The following is an 18,586-nucleotide window of genomic DNA, read 5'->3' as shown; positions in this document are numbered from 1 at the left end:
AGAGTAGACAGCTGGTAAGTTATTCCGGAAAAGAGGCTGATTTTCTGGAATAAGTGGCAAGTGTAGACACAGCCTAAGTGTGAATTACTTATTCCAACCTTCCTGGTGCTTGCCAACTGCCTCTTGCTTTTTCCTTCTACCTTATGGTGTTTGTTAGCACCATGGACTATTTTAAAACAATTTACAGTTAGGATAACTCTTTATAATGTTTACTTTAGACTTTGCATCTGCTCCTTCAGTTTGTCCATCTATGGTCTTCCTTACTATTGCTTAGGATCTCACATCCTAGCATTGCAATTGAACACTTTGCCCTGGTCTACACAAGGGAATTATTTCGAAAAAAATCAGCTGGATATTTCAAAATAATACCTCCTGCTTTCCACAAGGAATAATGTTAATTTTGAAATAGTTATTTCGAAATACAGGTAGTGTGGAAGCTCCGGTGCCACTATTTCAAAATAACTACTCTCCAGAGTAAGTCAAACTAATTACTCCCTATTGCTTCCTGGGACTCTAAGTTGAGGTAGTGTGTCCACATTTATGGAGCCTGCCTCAGACTATTTTTGAGGCTTCACTGTTGTGTGGACACACTATTTCAAAATTATTATTTTGGGAGAATAGACATGCCCTTCAAAAAAAAAAATGGGGAGAAGAAAGCGGAAGGGGAAACATTACAATGTTTGTGTTTTGATTTTATTTTTGTTCATCATCTAAAATTAAAAGCATTTGTACTGCAGAGCAGACTAGCTTTTAAACAGCTATTCTTATCATACGGAAACCAGGATCAGCTACTGTAGAATTTGGTAAATAGTTTTTCAGAGCAGACATATATATCACAAAGAAAGCAAAAAAAAGCACATGCTTCTACTTTTTTGGAAGATAATTTTAATTTATCCCGACTCTAAAACTGATTGAAATAAATGTGTTTCAGTGATTTGTCATTGTTTGTTAGCCCCTGTTCCATCATGGAGATAATGTTTTTAACTTTTTCAAAAATAATAAGTGCTTGGTCTGAATCTGCCACCTTCATTCACACTGACAGTAGAGATGATACAGCTGGTTGTTTAAGGCTCTGATTCAACCAAGCTCTCAAGCACTTGCTTAATTTCACATTCGTGCCATCAGTGGGACAACACACTTACTTAATGTAATGCCAGCATCAAGTCTGTAGAGTGCAGTGAGCATTAAAATATTCAGTCATTCTGTTTGGTTCAGAAAACCCTAATGGTGAAATCCTGCCCCTATTTAAGTCATTGGGAGTTTTGCCTTTGTTTTTAACAGCATCAGGATTTCACTTTTAAATATTTTCAATACTCAGCTCCATCTTGCGACCAATCTTATTTAACATTTAATAGTATTGACAAAAGGTGAGACTGTGCAAATAAAATCTGCGAATAAAACAAACTTGGAAGGTATAACCAATGCAGAAGAGGACTAGAATATCATTCAAGAAGTTCTGGATTTGTTTGTGAACTGGAGTAGTAGCAATGGGGTGGAATTTAACAGTGCAGTATGCAAGAGCGTGCATTTAGGGGTTAAAACAAGATTTTGCTGTAAGCTGGGGACTTATAAGTTGGAGCGATCAGAGAGAAAGATCTGTGTGTATTGGTTGATTGCAGGATGACTGTGAGCTGTCAATGTGATGCCACCATGAAAACAGGCCAATGCAGTCCTAGGATGCCTCTGGCACAGTATTTCCAGTAGTGACAAGGCACTGGTGAGACCTCATCTGAAATCCTTTGTGCAATTCTTGTCTCCCATATTTAAGAAAGATAAATTCAAACTGGAACAGGTACAGAGATGGGCTACTCAGTCTTCACCGAGAAGTCTGAAGGAATTCCTAACATAGTGAATGTTAGAGGGAAGGGGGGAGGTTTAGTAGATAAAATAAAAAAGAACAAGTTAAAAATCACCTAGAAAAGTTAGATGCTTGCAAGTCACCAGGGCCTGATCAAATGCATCCTAGAATACTCAAGGAGCTGAAAGATGAGGTATCTGAGCCTCTAGCTATCATCTTTGGAAAATCATGGGAGACAGGAGAGATTCCAGAGGACTGGAAAAGGGCAAATATAGTACCCATTTATAAAAAGGGAAATAAGAACAACCCACGAAACTACAGACCAGTTAGTTTAACTTCTGTGCCAGGGAAGATAATGGAGCAGGTAATTAAGGAAATCATCTGTAAACACTTGGAAGGTGGCAAGGTGATAGGGAACAGCCAGCATGGATTTGTAAAGAACAAATCATGTCAAACCAATCTGATAGCTTTCTTTGATAGGAAAATAAGTCTTGTGGATAAGGGAGAAGCGGTGGATGTGGTATATCTAGACTTTAGTAAGGCGTTTGATACGGTCTCACATGATATTCTTATCAATAAACTAGGCAAATACAACGTAGATGGGGCTACTATAAGGTGGGTGCATAACTGGCTGGATAACCGTACTCAGAGAGTAGTTATTAATGGTTCACAATCCTGCTGGAAAGGTATAACAAGTGGGGTTCTGCAGGAGTCTGTTTTGGGACCAGCTCTGTTTAATATCTTCATCAATGATTTAAATATTGGCATAGAAAGTATGTTTATTAAGTTTGCAAATGATACCAAGCTGGGAGGGGTTGCGACTAATCTGGAGGATAAGGTCATAATTCAAAATGATCTGGACAAATTGGAGAAATGGTCTGAGGTAAACAGGATGAAGTTTAATAAAGAAAAATGCAAAGTGCTCCACTTAGGAAAGAACAGTTTCACACAGACAGACTGGGAAGCAACTATCTAGGAAGGAAGGGATCTAGGGGTTATAGTGGACCACAAGCTGAATATGAGTCAGCAGTGCGATGCTGTTGCAAAAAAAGCAAACATGATTCTGGGATGCATTAACAGGTGTGTTGTGAGCAAGACATGAGAAGTCATTCTTCCACTCTACTCTGCGCTAGTTAGGCCTCAGTTGGAGTATTGTGTCCAGTTCTGGGCACTGCATTTCAAGAAGGATGTGGAGAAACTGGAAAGGACCCAAAGAAGAGCAACAAGAATAATTAAAGGTCTAGAGAACATGACCTATGAAGGAAGTTTGAAAGAATTGGGTTTGTTTAGTTTAGAAAAGAGAAGATTGAGGGGGGGACATGATAGCCGTTTTCAGATATCTAAAAGGGTGTCATAAGGAGGAGGGAGATAACTTGTTCATCTTAGCCTATGAGGATAGAACAAGAAGCAATGGGCTTAAACTGCAGCAAGGGAGGTTTGGGTTGGACATTAGGAAAAAGTTCCTAACTATCAGGGTAGTCAAACACTGGAATAAATTGCCAGGGAGGTTGTAGAATCTCCATCTGTGGAGATATTTAAGAGTAGGTTAGATAAATGTCTATCAGGGATGGTCTAGACAGTATTTGGTCCTGCCATGAGGGTAGGGGACTGGACTCGATGACCTCTCGAGGTCCCTTCCAGTCTTAGTATTCTATGATTCTATGAATCTGGGGAATGGAAACTCATACAGGAGACCCATAGAGCTTGCTTGGTTAGCCTAACCAAAAGAAGGCAGAGAGGAGATAGGATTACTCTCTATAAGTACATCGGAGGGATAAAGGCCAGGAAGAGAGAGGAGTTATTTAAGTTAAGCTCAAATGTGAACACAAGGACCAATGGTTATAAACTGTCCGTCAATGCATTTAGGCTCAAAATTAGGTGAAGATTTCTAACCATCAGAAGACTGAAGTTCTGGAACAGCCTTCCAAAAGAAGCAGTGGGGTCATAAAATCTAACTGAGCTTGATAGGTTTATGGGGAGGATGGTATGATGAGACTATCTTCCTTAGTGGCTGTCTTGTCACAAACCAATTTTACTAGCCAAACACACAGAGAGGTGTTGGAATTACAATTAATCCACAAGTTCAATTCTCATGCTAATGGCCTCACACATGATGAGGGATGGTTGGGACACTATCAACCTAACATTCAATGAACATGCAAACAGCTCTTTGTGTAGATTCCTGTTATTGCCTTTGATTCTTATATGCTTTGTTTTAACTACCCAATCTTTAGGTGCTTACTGATTTCCCGTTCTGCCTTCTTGTTTTTCCCTTTGATATTTCCATACCCTCTGCTTCTTGTTCCCGCCCCTCTCCTTTTTTTCCTCCCCCACCTTCTCTCCTATTTGTTTTGGGTCTGCACGTCCTAAATTCAAAACTCCAGTCATCTGAAGAAGTGGGCTTTTCCCACAAAAGCTCAGGATACCATCTACATGTTTTGTTAGTCTATAAAGTGCTACTTTGTTGTTTTTTAAGTTTATCCTGTACAGACTAATTTGGCTACCTCCTGAAGCTTCTTCGGTAGTATGTAAGCCAACGGTGACTGCTAGGAGAAAAAAATGCCCAATTTCAGGAATAGGTAGGTTAAGTTCTAGGGTCTGCAATGTATACGAGGTCAGTCTAGATTATCATGATGGTCCCTTATCATGATCTTACAGTCTAAATGACTATTTTGTGCATAATGCTAGATGAAAGAATGCTATCAATTCAGTAGCCTTCCAGCAGGATGGGAAACTGCTAAAGGAACTAATTCTGCACTTTCCTGATGTTGATGGAAAACATTCCTTTGACCTAATGAAGAATGAAGTAGGGATGCCAACCAGGGCTTACTACAGATACTTTTTTTGTCCTCTGAAGACTCAGAGCCTATGCTTTTATGAAAGTAACTATTGCATAATTTGTGCTGTTTGTTTTTTAGATATTTTGATATATTTGTTTTTGAACTCATATTAAAATATTTGCTCAATATTCTGTTCAGAGTCAAATTTCCTTTGACAAATTATCTCAACTTGCATAATAAAAATACAATTTAAGAAACTGTTTTGTGTTTCAAACTTTTAAGAATTATAATAAAAACATTGCAAGTAGAACAAAATATAAAACCAAGTATTACAACAAATACCTTAACAATGTTATTAACATTTTTTTACTAAAATTTCTCCCTATATTACATTTGGATTGCTTTTTCCTTGTAATAACATTAGTGTCAGGAAAAAATGGACAAGGTCTGTTCTCAGCAACAATTCATTATTTTAATGTGCCCCAAGAGAATCCTTAATAACTGACAAGAGATTTAGCAGTTCTGGTAGTTAAACACAGATGTTAGGATGTACAATCTGCAACCTTCAAAGAAATATTTAAAGGGCTGAAGACAGTATTATTGTTAATGAACAGCTGTTCCAGCAGCCTCAATGAGATGAATATTTCCAAACTACTTTTTTAATAAGGTAACTCTAGTTAAGTTTATTTTACCTCCTCATATGACCCCATGAATCTAAAAATCTCCTGACCCATCAATGTGCTTATTCTGATACTAATTCTCCTTATATTTATTCAGACTCTGACTGAGTTGTGCATGCCTTTACTAATTCATACCTCACAGCCTCCCTCAAACATATGTATCTGGCAGTGCTCTCCAGCCTTTTTAACCACAAGATCACTTTTTCATTGTAAGTGTAATGTAAGATCTACCTCAAACCCAAATACCCTTGCTCCCACTTCCACCCTGCCCCTGCTCCACCCCTTCACTGAGGCCTCACCCTGCTCACTCTATTCCCCTTCTTTCCCCATTTTCACTCACTTTCACCAGGCTGGGGTAGGGGTTTGGGGTGCACGTTCTGGTCTGGGCCAAGGAGTTGGGTGTGTGGGAGGAGCTCTAGACTTAGCTAGGGTGGGGTATTGGGCTCCAGGAGAGGTTCCAGGGGGCAAGCTCAGGGAAGGAGTTTGGGTGCAGGGGGACTCATGTCTGGGGCAGGAGGTTGGGTGTAGAAGGAGGTTCAGGGCAGGGAAAGGGGTTCAGGAAGCAGGCTCTGGCTGGGCACCATTTAACTGAGATGGCTTCTAGGTGGGGGAGCAGTGGGGTTAAGGCAGGCTTACTCCTGCCCTGGCCCTGCACCACTCCTGAAAGCAGCTGGCATGTACAGCAATGGCTCCATGTCCTGACCCTCATCTACAGGCATTGATCCCACAGATTCTTATTGGCTTCAGTGCCCCATTACTGATTAATGGGAGCTTCAGGAGGGGTGTCTGTGAGAAAGGACAGTATGTGGAGAGTGAAGGACAGTGTGTGTTTGTGAGAACGACAGACACACACACAGCGTGTGAGTGTGACAGAGATTTCCATTGCCAGGCTCCCTCCATACCCTTCACTCTGTGTGAAGATAGGGTACAGAAGTGGGAGGAGGGGGGACACCCCAACATCAGCACCCCCACTCTTCTCCCTCCCACACCCTGCACAGAGGGCTCCCAGGGTTGCAGTTCTAAGGCAGAGGGCAGGAGCAGCATGACAGTGGGGGGAGGGGCAACTGAAGTGCCAGTGCTTGATAGATTCCTGGCTAAACCAATCAGGATCACCTGTCAGAGGCTCCAAGATCTACCGGTTGATCCCAATCTACTGGTTGGTGACCACTGGATATGGGCTGATTGAACCATAGCAGTGCTTTGATTGGATGCTGAGGGAACACATGGATCTCATAGTCAATGTTGTGTGTAATCAGCACATCCCTCGCTTCATATGCCCTTGCTTTACATGTGTGTCACTTTAGTAATATAAGTAGGAAAAATACTATGTGGAGTGAAACCCAGTGGAATTTGGCAACCCTGCATGTTGGGCAATGGTAAAAAGAGTGTCTCATGGGCCACACATAGCAGGTTGTCCATCACTGATTTATAGTCTAATTCTACAAGTTACAAAACTTTCTATATTTTACTGAAACTCACCTCAGCAGTTTATCCTAGTTCCTTAACTTGTCCTTTACCTTACTTCATCTTACTTTCAGATACTAAAATCCAGGTACTGGTCCATGAAGGTACTTCTTCAGCTTATTCATACCTTGTTTTGAATACTACGTTCCAAGCACTGATGAGCCATGAAAGTCCTCCATCTCTGTATTTGGTACAAAGTATTCATGCCTCTTTGCTTTGACAAGTTTCCTATTTTCTAATGCCAAAGCTGATGTCAGCCTTGCACAGTGCGGTGGGATATTTGACATGTGGGGAGAGCATAATACATTTAGTTAACAAAACTTCTCAAGATTTGTATTAATACTGTGAACAAAATAGCTAGTGATATGGTGTATATATGCATATTGGGAAACACTATCTTTCATTTTTGCTTATGTCCTGCTTTTCTGCAGCTGCAAAATTGATGAGACCTGCAAAATAAATAAATAAATAAATAAATAAATAAATACATACATAAAATAACATTTTCCAATTAGCTCATTTTTAATGAGTTAATAAACCACCAGATCAACAGTTAACAGAACTTCAAGTTTGTTGGTCTACATTGTGTGCACTGTAAACTGAGACACCCTTTAATCTGTTTAAACTTTTCTAATTATTAGAAAAATTTAATAAACACGATATTAGCTATATAGTTTATATAAAGAAAATTAGCTGTCGTCTTAATATTTGCTGCAAAACAGAAATAAAAATTTCAATTATGCCAAGATTAAAATGAATGCATTTTGTGGCTCTTTTTACTGTAGAATACATGATTAATGAGCTGTCATATACTGGTAAGGTGATGGTTGACATGTTACTGAAAGTTTATTCATATAATAGGCCCTCAGATATGAATGGAATGTGCTCCCTGTCAAATCTGCTGTGAGGGTTTCCTTGTGTTATAAGTCTGGCCCATATAAGAGCTTAGTTATTTGTTAAAATAGATTTATCCTCCCATTAGTCAAATCCTTCATTGTGTTGCACGGGTGCCCTTGTGGAAGAAGGGAGTCTATGGAGTACTGTTAACCCACAAAGACAGAATAAATCAATTTTTGCATCTACTGTCATAGCCCTGACTTCAGGGAGAGTTATTTGTTGGCTATAGGATGTAGTCAGATCCTCAGACAGTTAGTTTGTACACTGCAATGAACAGCACATTATGCTCATGGGTTCCTGTAACTCCTGTTGGATTCCAGGTGGTCCATGGGAGAAGAGACAGAAATTATTATTATTATTAAATTATTATTTTTAATTGTATTTATTATTATGAGCAATGTTCTGTGACTCAGGAGGCACCTATGAGCCAGATTCCTACAGAGTCCTATGAGGAATTTCAACTTGCCCTCCATTCTGCCTTCAAATGACCTTCTCTAAGAAAAGGAAGTTGGAAATGGGACAGTTGTTTGGTTGAGGAATGGCTGGACTTTTCAATTATTCTGGGGAATCAGAAAGATTTCCTCTTCTGAGGGGAGATGATTGTATCATCAGTGAATCCAGAGCTATACCCACTTTTGGCTCCTAAATCTAAAATTTCAGTCCTCAAATGTAGGAGCTGCTTTACCCTGGAGATGCTTTAGAGTCACTGGGTGCCTACATTTCAGCAGATGAAGTAGACAAGGTACCTTTGTCCTGATGCTCGATGCCTATCTCACACCTAAGCTCCAAAGCGATGCTCAAACTAGATCAGGCCCCCATATTCCAGATGTGCGCCTAACTGATGGAATATCAAGCCTTTCTCCTTCTGGCCTAATGACTATGTAGTTGTTTATACAAAGTGGAACTGCTTCAATTTAGGCTGAACTTATGTCCTCTGTGAATCAAACCACCAGCTACTCTGTATGTTTCTCCCCACAGGAAGGGCAGGGCTCCGAGCTTCACAATGGGGAAATCAACTCATAGTTACAGACCTTTTTTAAAGACTCTATAGCTTGCACTAAAACAGTTTAGAAACACTTTGGGATGGACACTTTAATATTATTTCACAGGTTATTATGAAGTCAAAAGGAGTGATGTAAGTTAGCACAGAATTTGCCTGGGAGAACAAATGTTATCAATTCAATAGTGAGAGAAAAACAATCTGGTCACTTCTCAAGAAAATCACATTGATTTGCCTAGCATAGGGTGCCTGTAAAATTCACAAACACTTTACATCTTCTTTCTTAATTGTGGAGAGAATAGTCATGCTGTTGCTTTCCTGCATGGGAACTTGCACTGTCAGTCTGTGCAAGTAGGAGCGCAGTCACATTGGTAGGTGATGAAAAGGTGGGCAGAGGAAAGTAGTGGGTGAGTCTGTGGCTCTGCCTCTCAGTGCACTGGCTGATAGGGTTGAACTGGTGTTGACGGAGAAACAATAGGCAGAAAGTGTAGGACCGGCAGGAACTGAACTGTGACTCCTTTAATCACCATCTGATGCATGGCAAGCATCATAGCTGGCTGCTATACTACCCTGTTTGTTGCCTCCAGTGCAGCACGGGGGAGGCATTGCCTTGCCTCCGTGCTGCACTGGAGGCAACAAACAAGGTCTGTCTATCCGGAGTCAGTCAAGTATCTGCTTGGATACTGCCAGCTGTTGTTTGTTAAAATGGCCACTAGGATACTTTTACATTTTTTTGGTTCTCTTTGGACAGCAGAATAAGGGAGCCATAATCTGCTCTCTGATAGCCCCCCATCTTGGCTGCACCAAGTGAAAATTCAGAGAATCTGCCCCAAGGCCTCTATGATTGCTTTGAGGTGTGTACTGAGAAGCCTAGAGTTAAATAAGAAATTTCCCATTAGCAGGCATATTGCCTTCCATGTTTCTTTGTTGCTTCTGTCAAGTGTGAGGCTTTCTATGTATGATCAACAACAAAAAGAGATTGCTTATAACACAAGTTATGAATGAATTTGCGGGGATCCCTTTCTAGAAAAAGTTAGGACATATTGCTAGGAATTCTTTAGGAGTCTACATATCACTTCCCCCACTTTCTTCTGAATTTTCTATAACTTACTTTCTCCCTCTCTTCTCCATGACAAAGAGCCTTGTATCCATCTTATGTTGTATTATCATTCCTCAACAGAACTAACAGCAGCAAGGTATTTGACAAGCACTCAGAATTTGGCTTTTCTCATTTTCAGCTACAACAATACCTCGGTATTCTCTTTCAGGCTTTTTATTCTTTGGGCACTCTCAGTTTCCTCTCTTATACTCCGAATGCACAAGAAACATAAAAAACAATGAACAGAAACTGAAGTTAATTTTCAAGAGCTTTTAAATCCTTTCTTATATGGAGCAAATTGAAGCCACATATGACTTTTTTCCCTCCCAAATTCTTAATTACACAGAGTGGAGTCCATGCCCCATAATAAGTATTTTTTTTTCAGTGCCATAAAAGGTCCAGTGGAGATATTTTCCATGAGGCCTTTAAAACTGAAAGGGCCATAGGAAGGTCATAGGTGGAGAACCTTAGGGAAATGTTATATGGAATGGAGTAGGTGGCCTTTATAGTTGGCAGGTTATGACTGCAAGGGAGAAGGGAATAATGCTTATGTTGGACAGATACCAACTCCCTTTTTCCTAATAATCCAACTTGAGAAGAGAGAATAAAGGGAATATTCAAGTCTGGTTCAAGTTTAGTGGAGTCTTACTTTGTTTGGATCATTTTCTCCATTTCTTTAACATACACCTACTTTTTAACAAACAACTTTTAAACAGTAAATAGTATTTTAGATCACTGTTTCCATTTCTATAGCCATGGCTTCCATGTAGTAAATAACTATACTTATCTTACACCATGGACTGAGGAGATGGGTCCAGAGGCATTTTTTTCATATGGAGACAATTAAATGAAGGGATCTCTTGCAAAGCACATTTTACTAGTAAGAAGTAATTTAGTATAATTTATCACATTCATGTTGCAGCAGCAGTGTGAGCAGTTTTGTTCCTAGTTTTTTCTAGCCACAGATGATCTAACTAAGTTCATTGTGTCAGAATAGATTCCAAAATTATCAGATAGCCAGGATGAAGTTTACAAGGAGGTTAGGTGACTTTATGCACATATCTAATAGTCAAATACATAACTGACTTCCTAAGTAATAACCACATATTCAATACACAGTGGAAGTGGCACATACAATTTTGTGGACAGCTTTTCTTAGCTCGTGCCTCGTGAAATGAGGTTTACAAGAACGGTCGACAAAGGCTTTCCTTGTTGACTGTGGCACGTCCAGACTGCCCCGCTGAGCTACCAAACAGCTGATCAGCACTGCGCAGCGGCCATTTTGATGTAAATGAAGCGGCGATTATTTAAATCACCACTTCATTGTCCTATGTCTAGTAAACTCATCTACATGGCTCCGTCGACGGAGCCATGTAGTCTAGATATACCCCTAGAGTTCTAGGACTGACACAACTTGTCTTCATTAACAATTTTACACCAGTTCAGAATCTTTCCAGGGGTATGTCTACATAGCCACCCTAGTTTGAACTAGGGTAGCTAATGTAGTCATTCGAACTTGCAAATGAAGCCCGGGATTAAAATATTCTGGGCTTTATTTGCATGTTCCCGGGCACCTCCATTTTTAAATGCCCGGTAGTTCGGACTCCCTGCCCGTGGCTACACGTGGCACGGGCTAGGTAGTTCGAACTAAAGCCCCTAATTTGGACTACCGTTACTCCTCATTACAGGAGGAGTAATGGTAGTCTGAATTAGGGGCTTTAGTTCGAACTACCTATCCTGTGCCGCATATAGCTGCGGGCACAGAGTTCGAACTACCGAACATTTAAAAATGGCAGCGCCTGGGAACATGCAAATAAAGCCCGGGATATTTTAATCCCGGGCTTCATTTGCAATTTCGAATGACTACATTAGCCACCCTAGTTCAAACTAGGGTAGCTAGTATAGACATACCCTAAGGGATTAGTCTCATGTCCCATTAGTTAGGTCTAGGTATTTAGGGTAGTGAAGGGGATAGACTGTGTTCCCAGTCACATCATTGGTCTGATCTCCATTTTGTCTTGTCTCTTTTTTGTCATATAGCTATGGATTCCTTTTAGGACATCACTTCCTTATTAATGAGACAGCCCTTAACATTTAACCCCTTGATGCTGATAGTAATTGAAGCATATCACAGACATGTACTGGCAGAAAGATAATGCTAAAGATGCATGAACTGATGGACGTGATTGTAAATACATCTCGGTATTAATCATAAATCTCTATATTAATAATTTTCAGATGTGTGTAGATCATCTTCATATAATCTCTGTATTAATACAAAGCTGTATAAAAGGACTTGATGCACAGTTAAAAACTTAAGTCCTTTTATGTAGAAACGTTGTACCTTTTCATATAAAACATAGAAACTTTGTATTAAGTCTTGGTAAAATAGTCCCTAAAAATAAGTAAGGTAAAGAGAATGTCTGTACCAGAATAGACCTCTCCCCTTTTAATTAATTGATTGTCTGGTTAAATGAATGAGGTGTAAATGGGTAAGGCATGAAAGGCAAGAACTTCCAAACAGTTGCTAGGTTGGAGAGGGGATGCAAGACAGACTGAAGGACAATAAAACCTGTTAAGTGGGCTCCTTGAAAGAAGAGTGGACATATGGACAGTCTTGGGAGTCAGGACCAAGTACCTGTGTGACGGGGCGAGCAGGCCCCGCACAACCAGGCTTGGAGTAGCCCAGGCCCAGCTGGCTGAGAGTGCCCCGCCCTTCTCGCCCTGCTGGGCATGCTCCCAGCAGAGCCAGTATATAAAGACTGAGGGAGCACGGCAAGAGGGAAGGCAGCTTGAGAGTAGGAGGGCCCGGGCTGCAGCCCCGGTGTTCCTGCAGCAGCTGAAGCCAGAGTGGTAGGAAGCAGCCCAGGGCAAGGACTTGCAAACTCAGCTCGGTGTGTATTGGCTGGATTCACCACTGAGCAGGCAGGAGCAAGAACCCCTGCCTACAGGGCCCTGGGCTGGGACCCGGTGGAGAGGGAGGGCCCAGGTCCCCCTACCACTCCTTTCCGCAGCCGGGGCAAACACGCCGGCCAGGAGAGGCTTTTTCCAGAGCTAGGCTGCAGAGACCATATATGCCCTGCTAGAGGGGCCTGGACTTGTTGCTAGTTCTGGGAATATCATATTTGCCCTGAGAGAGGGGCCGAGACTTTTGGGACCTTGGGTACTGTATATGCCCTGAGAGAAGGGCCGGAACCAAGACACGGGCCATTAGAAGGGGGCCGCAACCCCCGTCAAGGGAGTACCCCTTGACAACCTGCTTTAGGAAGCATCCCCTTTGAAGATGAATGTGGCAGCATTAAGACAACAACCAGAAGAAGGTGCCACAGATGACTAACTGCATATGCATATGATGACTCACACAGATTTTGCATATGCATGTGATGATTCACTGGTATAGAGTTGCATGAGAGGGAAGCCACTATAAATCTAAGGCATCTTGCCATCCCTGCCAACATGGGAGCAAGGATCTGGATCAGCAGAAGCCTGGCTCTCCCTCTTCCCCATCTACCTGACATGGCTAGTGCAGTTAGAATCATAGAATCCTAGGGCTGAAAGAGACCTCAGGAGGTCATCGAGTTCAGCCCCCTGCCCAAAGCAGGACCAACCCCAACTAAATCATCCCAGCCAGAACTTTGTCAAGCTGGGACTTAGAAACCTCTAAGGATTGTGGAGGCAGGAAAAGGGAATAAGGGAATTTGTGTGCTGCCATCTTGGTCTTGTTAACAAGAGAGCAAGAGTCAGGCTAAGTCTGTGGCCTGACAACGCGAGATCTGTAATTAGACACTGCCTTTGCCTCTCGCCTCTATACGGAGATAAGGATAGAATGCTGACTCTGGCAGGGACCTTGAGATAAGGAGCATCTGGGTGAAACTAAATAACTGTTAGCCATTGGTGTTTGTAATGGGAAGGAGACTAATTGTTATTGTTATTATATTTATAGACACTATATAAACTGCTTCATAATTGCTTGTATTCAGAGATCTGCCTCGGAAGGGAGGGGGCTCCCTCCCTGTCCGAACCAGTTTTTCCCTTGCTGCAGCTCGTAATAAAACTGCCTCTGGCTACTTGTTGTTTACAAACGCAGAGTGAGGACAATGTTTTCTTTCACAGGATGAAGATTCCATCACCTCCCTAGGTAACACATTCCAGTACTTCACCAACCTCCCAGCGAAATAGTTTTTCCTATTATCCAACTTAGACCTCCTCCACTGCAACTTGAGACCATTTCTCCTTGTTCTGCTCTCTGTCACTACTGTGAACAGCCTTTCTCCAACCTCTTTGGAACTTCCCTTCAGGCAGTTGAAGGCTCCTATCAAAGCCCCCCTCACTCTTCTCTTCTGCAGACTAAATAAGCCCAAATCCCTCAGCCTCTACTTGTAGGTCATGTGCTTCTCCTTGTAGATCCTCAGCCTATAACAATGCTTGGGATTCTTCCATCCCAAGTGCAGGACTCTGTACTTGTTCTTATTGAACCTCATCAAATTTCTTTTCACCCAATCCTCCAATTTGTTTAGGTCACTCTGGACACTATCCCTACCCCCCAATGTTATCTACATCTCCCCCTAGCTTAGTGTCATTTACAAACTTGCTGAGGGTGCATTGGCAAGTCATTAATAATTCATTCATTAATTCATTCATTAGGGGAAGCAACTGCTGGCACCAACAATAAGATGAAGTGTACTTTTGTGTATGTATGTGTGTGAGTGCATGAGTGTAATATATCATATGCATATGAGAAAACATTGATTGATATATGTATTATCAATAAATGAGGCATTTTGCTTAATGCCCCTCAAAAAGATCCCATACAGTACTTTAAGTACAACATGATGGTGAATGTGAAACTGACCTATTTCGGTTTATTTAAGTGGCAATAGCATCAACTACTTGAGTGGCCATTCTGCATGTTAATTGTCATTACGTATCTTTTAACAAAATATTCCTACAAATCAGAAATCCTGTCTATGTATCTCTCATGTTAGAAATTAAATGCATATTTTCGAATTAAAATAAAATAAACCTACACTACAAAAATTCTGCCACACAGTAGTTTATACTTTCTACAGACTTCATAAGAAACAAAATCTTTCACAGAAAGCAGTGTGGTATAGCAATACAACTTATCTTGATATTTTAAAGGAATATTTTAAAAGGGCTTTGTAGATGATTCACTTTAATCACAATCTCACCCAGACATCAAACCCAGAGAACACTCACTTATCTTTCTGCATGAAGATACTTGCCAAAAGAGGAAGAAGAAAAGATGGGTTTTACCCTGTCTTAAAGGTACTAAAAATCTTTGTCAGAGGACAAAAAGAGCTCTAGTAGCACAAGAATATAAAGAAAAAAATGTCTGTCATCTATGAAAGAATATTAATAAATATACTTTGTGATGAATTATCACTTTCCAGAACAGAATAATATCAGAGGCTATGGTTCCACTATTGTGGAACAGTGTTTCCCTCACTACAAGTCCTTATATGCAGGAGTAAGCTGTGATTTATTAGAATAAGAGCAAGTGAAAATCTGTGAGGGACTATGGCAAAATTTTATCTCTGTGTTTACTGAGACATGAATGACTGCCACTGACAGAGAAATATGAGCATGCTTTTTCTATAATTTTGTATGCCATTATGATCTATCAAAAGAGCATCTTGATAAAAGTTTTCTACTTAGTACAAGAAAAAAATCCAAGACTCCTCATTTGACTCAGAACTCCCATGAACAAACAAGAAAATCACTAGTCACGAGCAGTTTCTTTGGGCTTGTTTGAATATCATATTAAATTACTAATTTGTAAGTCAAATGTTTGAAGCATTGTGTTGCTAGAGGTACTATAGCTATACTTAGCATAGGGAATAAAATGCAGAGATACCTATGGTTTATTTGCTTTTGAATTGCCAACTGCCAATTAGGCAGAGTACCATAAGATGACAGTTTGCTATTTTACTTTGAGAAATCAAATGCATTGTCTGTTCTATTTTGATAGGAGTATAGTCCATTTTGTTGTTTTGTTTTTTCTCATAAGAAAGGGAAAGTCTTAGTAGGGTACTTGTGGTTGCTGTGATTCACTGAGCTTCATAAAGCAACTATACATAAACACATTCAATTGAAAAGGCATTCTAGTTTCTACATAGCTAAGTTTATCCTGTTTCACTTTTCTTGTGCTAACATAAAGCCACTGGAACCTCAAGTGTGTTTCTAGGCTGTGCACCCTGAACACAGGAAACTCGTGGTTTAGAGCCAAACAGGAAGTGGTGTTTTATATAACACAACAAGTACTGCAAAATGACACAGATCTCCAAACCCTGGGCAATTAACTAGCTGCTGGTATATGAAAATATCCATGCTATCTTATACAGTAAGTATATTGTATGTTAGCTGTTCTATTATTTTTCCTGCACAGATGGAAGAGAAACAAGCCTGTCTTTTATTCGACTATAACAATGAATTATGGGAGGTTGGAAAATGTCTATGGCCTAGAGGGAGACATTGTGCCAGAGTTTCATTTGAAGTTATTGAAGGCAAGAGCTTTACAAAATGTAATGAAATATGGCTAGAGAAGCGATTGCAGTGGGTCTGAAAATTGGAAGAACACAGGAAAACAAAATGTGTATAAGAAATAGACTATTTTGGACTTCAGGACAGAGGTGACATTAATAGTCTCCAGAGGGGATATTAAAAACTATGTCTAGAGTAATTCCAAACTACTGATGTACAATAGAAAATGTATAGCTCTTTATTGGTTTCCTTTGAATTTTTGTCATCATTAATGTATTAATTCACTGTCTCCCATCAGTTTATACAGGTGGAGGTTTTTTGATGATGATTGATGATTGATGATGATGATGGTGTTTTGTTTTTTGTGATTCATGAAAAGTTCCATGCATAGTCATTGCACATAAATCACTACAAAGAGAAATGTTGCAAAATCAGTACAAACCACACTTATTTTTCAACTTTGTGTCTTCAGAGACCCCCCAAAATCCACAAATGTACTGAGTACATTTTTTCTCCACCTATATAAGAACATAATCTTTAGTAATCAACTGCTTTTTGATGGTCCCATGAGTGGTCACATAAACCAGATTTCACTTCACTATAAAACTGGGGAAGTTTATCCTGAAGTCTTCAGGTCTTGAGAAGTCTATGGCTAGGAAGTTTTACACAATGGGACAATTTTACATCTTAACTGTGATCATGTAAATACATACCAGTATGGACTCAAACAAACAAACAAGCATGTTGGAAATTGGATTTTAAAAAAATCCAGTTTTAGTTAGTATACTAGGCTCATGGAGCCCTCTCATTGCTCCCCCCTCCCCCCAAAAAAAATCATTTAAGAGTTTGGAAGAGCATCTTTCAATTGCTTCAGAGCTTGGGAGTAGTTTAAACTATTACTCCAGGGACATTTATTGACGATAAATGTTATATAGGCACATTGGCTTTAGTTAGCATTTACAGTTGCTGCTAAAAGAGAATTAATGGTGATTTACATTCAGGGACAAACAGCGAGGTTATTTGCTTCCTGGGATAAATTAAAGAAACAAATTTGCTTCAAAGATAATACCAACTCATTCAGATACTGGCATTACTTAAATATTAAGGACACCATAGTGACACTTATGTGAAATATCTATAAAATAAATGGTAGCTTAATTAGAAAAAATTATCAAAGAGGTATCATTTTAAGTTTTGTAACATTTCCTGTAATTTTAATTTATAGGAAGCATTTGTTTCTTTTTTTCCTCCAAAACTTTAAACCTTGACTTTTTCCTGAAAATCTTTTGATTCTTTTTGCTCCAAAGGTTACGAGCAAAAACAAACAAAAAAATAGGTTAATCGCTTTTTAGCACTTGAGAGCACTTTGCATCTAGTAGTTCTACTATTTCCCTTATCAGTGAGTTAGCTTCCTTCCTTTGTGTCTGTAAGTCACACAACAGAAGGGAGAGAGAAAACTAAGAAAACGTGTTTGTGAAACCAGAACATGGGGGGAGGGGTGTCACAGAAGCGGGTGCAGTATCTAAAGCTACTTTTAACTCCTTGTTTGCACTGACTGAACTTCATACTGGCAGTGATCTTTTAAATACTGATTGTTGAACTCTCGTCCTGATTGGGTGACATAAACTCACTGAATGTTTTGATGCAAAGAATGTCTTGATGACTTTCATACACAGTTTGGAACGTGACCTTGGACCCTGGCTCAGTAAATGGGATGACAATGTGCAGATCAAGCTACTTCCTGTAATACGGTAGATGCAGTTCACAGTAGGAGTGGTTGAAAGAACTGCAGCAGCAGTAACTGATGTTTATTTTCTTTCCATCCTTCCACCCTGGGATCCACACTCCACAGTGCCCCACCCTCTACTATCCAGTGGTCTGTCTCCCCTCACCTGTTAAGACATGGAGAATGTGATACCAGATAGAACCTGGAGTCCTATCTATTGAGGCAGGACTTCAGGTTCTACTGGCGGCTACTAACCTCCCTACTTGTCTTGGGAGAGATGGAAGGAAGGAGAAAGAGAGGGACAAAGTGTGACAGAGGAGGGAAGAGAAGAGAGAAAGGTAAGGAGCGTGAAGAGTGTGAGGAAGAAGAGACAGTGAATTGGTTTGATAGCAGAGGAAGGGTAAAAGGAGTGAAGGAGAGTGTGAAAGAGGAACAAAGAGGGAGTATGTGTTTAAGACTGAATTGGGAGGGCAAATGTGACGAGAATAAGAGGAAAGGAGAAGAGTCTGAAAGAAGTAGAAGGGTGTGGGTGTGTGCATGCACGTGCTTATGTGAAGGGAGAGGAAGAAGGAGTGTGTTACAATAGCTACATTTCTTTTGTTGCTTTCAGTTTTCTGCTTATTTATGACGTGCCAGTT

General features: G+C 40.3%; 1 protein-coding gene across 2 annotated transcripts in view; it reads left to right on the top strand.

Moving 5' to 3' along the window:
* Positions 1-16,003: 16,003 nt before the first annotated feature.
* Positions 16,004-18,586, top strand: part of LOC102456831 (bifunctional heparan sulfate N-deacetylase/N-sulfotransferase 4) — a 264,296-nt gene continuing 261,713 nt past the window's right edge. Inside the window, exon 1 of one of the 2 annotated variants that reach the window (XM_075929806.1) lies at positions 16,004-16,082. The gene's annotated coding sequence lies outside the window, so the exon portion shown is untranslated. Of the gene's footprint in view, positions 18,287-18,586 lie in introns of both variants that reach the window. The other variant, XM_075929807.1, reaches the window with a different exon arrangement.

Source organism: Pelodiscus sinensis, chromosome 5 (genome assembly GCF_049634645.1).
Source record: "Pelodiscus sinensis isolate JC-2024 chromosome 5, ASM4963464v1, whole genome shotgun sequence".
NCBI classification, from domain to species: Eukaryota; Metazoa; Chordata; order Testudines; family Trionychidae; genus Pelodiscus; species Pelodiscus sinensis.
The sequence above is the reverse complement of the archived record's forward strand: the minus strand, read 5'-3'. Positions and strand labels throughout refer to the sequence as shown.